Below are 2,868 nucleotides of genomic sequence, written 5' to 3'. Positions count from 1 at the left end.
ATTGGTAGCCCAAATTACTGCTGTAGCATATCAGGTTCAGAATATTCCTGCATTCTTTGAACGTGTGTGACAATCTATGTTTCGACAATGTCACCTTTTGTGTTGTAGCACATGAAGGAATTTTTGAATATTTATTATAAATTGAACTAATCAATTGCACATTTTTGTCCTATTCTTTTGTTCATTGTTTGTTAAAGATTAAAATATATATGCGTAATTGAAATAAATTTAATTTTTTAAATTATATGTTCGTTTTTTGTTAAAATCATAAAATTCCTATTTTGTATCTATTTTGTACCTAGTATTAAAACAAAGCGACGTAAAGAAAAACATTATTAACAAAATATGTTTGTTTTTATGTCCTCTATTTCCCCTCAAAGTTTGTCGGTATTATTTTTACACACTGTAGAGTCCCCTGCTCCTGTGGCAAAGTCTATATAGGAGAAACCGGTGGGATGCTAAGCACATGTATAAAGGAACATTAAAGCGCAGTCAAACTGAAAAATGTAACGCAGCACTAGCGAAACACAATCTAGAAAGCGGATGAAAAATATTGTTCAACGAAATAACAGTATTGGCCAAAACCAACAACTTCTTTCCTAGGAAATACAGGGGAAATATAGAGCACCCCAACAATCTCAACAAGAATAATGGACAAAAAATTAGTCCAATCTGGCAATCCATTCTCCCGATTTCCAAAACATTACAGACAACAAATTTCTGACTACCTATACCCTCAGAACTCTTACCTTCCTGGCTCTTCCCTCCCTCTCTTCCTATGCCTACTACTATATAAATACTGCTATATAAAGGAAGATCTCTCTGGAGCAACTCGGTATCAGGTTGTTCTTCCCTGATGAAACGGAGTGAAATGTTCGTGTAACGTCTGAATCAAACAAAGATGAATTCACGTGGCTCAAACCCGGAAACCAAATCTAATATATTTTAATATTCATTTGTTGGAGATAAAATGCAATGAGGGGGACAAGTATATAGAAATAAATTTTATTTCACAAAAATTTTATATACCACAAATACATTTTCAAGTATTTTACTCAGTGCAACTGCCAACCAGTTGGAGCTAATTGGCATTTCTAATTTCTACACATTTGTTAAAGTCAAATAATCTAGACCGTGATCAGTAAGAAAGATGTGTATTCGTACCGATCACCGAATGAAGGAATATTTATATAAAATATCACGGTTTCGGAAGGCCACATACGGTGATGTAACAACAATGACAGATTATCACGGTAACACGAGAAAAGAAAATTAAGTTTCTTAGAATTATTTGAACAGTATTACTGAATCATTTTTGCAAAAAAAGAAAATTATATAAAATTATCTTCTTTCATGGATCATATAATTGAATTGTTCGTAATGTCGATCAATAGTATTTGCCTGGTTAAAAATTTGTTTATTTGGACTATTCTAATAGACAAACTTCTTTAAATTTAGTAAAATTCATTATATACAAAAAAATCCTTGCAAGAACCGAGGGAAAATTTAGCACACGCGTCGTCGCATATTCCAACATACAGTATGTCACTGATTGATCCTCACAAAATTTCATGGAAGATTATTGCAACAAAGAACATACTGAGAAGAACATAATTGTCCTATACCGTTTTGTGATATTCGCAAAAAGTATGTAAATATTAATTAAAGAAATTGGTGATTGATCATACCCGATATGTTAAATGAGTTGTGGCGCCGTCTGCCATTTTATACTTTATATGTTAATTCAAATTGAACATAAAAGTCCTCTATCATTTTGCAACTGACCACATGGACTTTTAGACAATAATCAAAGAACATTAGTGCATGATCGCATACACTCATACAGCACAAATCTTCAAAAGACGTTCTAATGTGTTTCTAGACGGGCAATCATACATCTTCAGAATATCCTAGGACATTCTCTGAAGATTTCGTGCTATTATCTGGGCAAATACACAACGATCTTTTTTATAAATAACTAAAACTTTAGGTAGTAATTTGCAAAATAATAAATTTTTTGCTCAATTTGATTAAATGTACAAACATATGATAGCTTACATTTTTACAATAACCCACCTGTCCATTGCGTGTAATCAATCTTCAATCTTCCAGAATGAGTATTTCAAGATTTAATATAAACATCACAAAACAGTATGGAACTTTCAAGTTCATCTCAAACCGATGTACGTTTCTACGAACGTTGCGGAGACAAATCTTGGAAACCCTGTATATCCTCTTATCATCTAGAATTATCAATGAATTTTTGGGTAACATTATTTTAATATTTAACCTCCTCTCTATTGTATTAGGTCAATGAAAATGTTTGTCTCGAGTTTTAATGGAAATTGTCGAATATTTGAAGTACAGAGTGTCCCATTTTAAATTATCCACTGTGATATTTCTTCAGCACAGCATATTTAGCAAAAATGTTTCAGACAAAAGTTATCGGCTTTAGAGGGGGACATCTGAAAGTGACCTTGATTTTGGCTTTCGAGGTCCTTTTGAAAGTTATTCGAAGGTCAATTTTGCTTTTTAAATAGAAACATTTTATTTTTAATTACGGAATTTTATTCTATGTAAAGAAGCTGTTACGTCGGGATGTTACGTCCTGGTAGAGAACGCAACACGACGTAAGGCCTCGATCGTACTAGCAGGTCGAGTTACGAGTCAGCGACCAGAAAGGTCGCTTTACACGTGTATCGACGTACGACGAGTGGTCCTTTTTCGATCAGAGAACTGAATCTCTTTATCGCGGACGGACCGAGAGCGGATAAGAGAAATGAAGGGGGAAAAGGGAAGGATTCGAAAAGAAATTGTGATATAATTTGAATTGGAATTTAGATAATTCTTAACGATTACATTTATTTT

Source organism: Odontomachus brunneus, unplaced genomic scaffold (genome assembly GCF_010583005.1).
Source record: "Odontomachus brunneus isolate Ranch 3 - 2012 unplaced genomic scaffold, Obru_v1 Obru_scaffold_079, whole genome shotgun sequence".
Taxonomy (NCBI): domain Eukaryota; kingdom Metazoa; phylum Arthropoda; class Insecta; order Hymenoptera; family Formicidae; genus Odontomachus; species Odontomachus brunneus.
Note: the sequence above shows the minus strand (reverse complement) of the source record.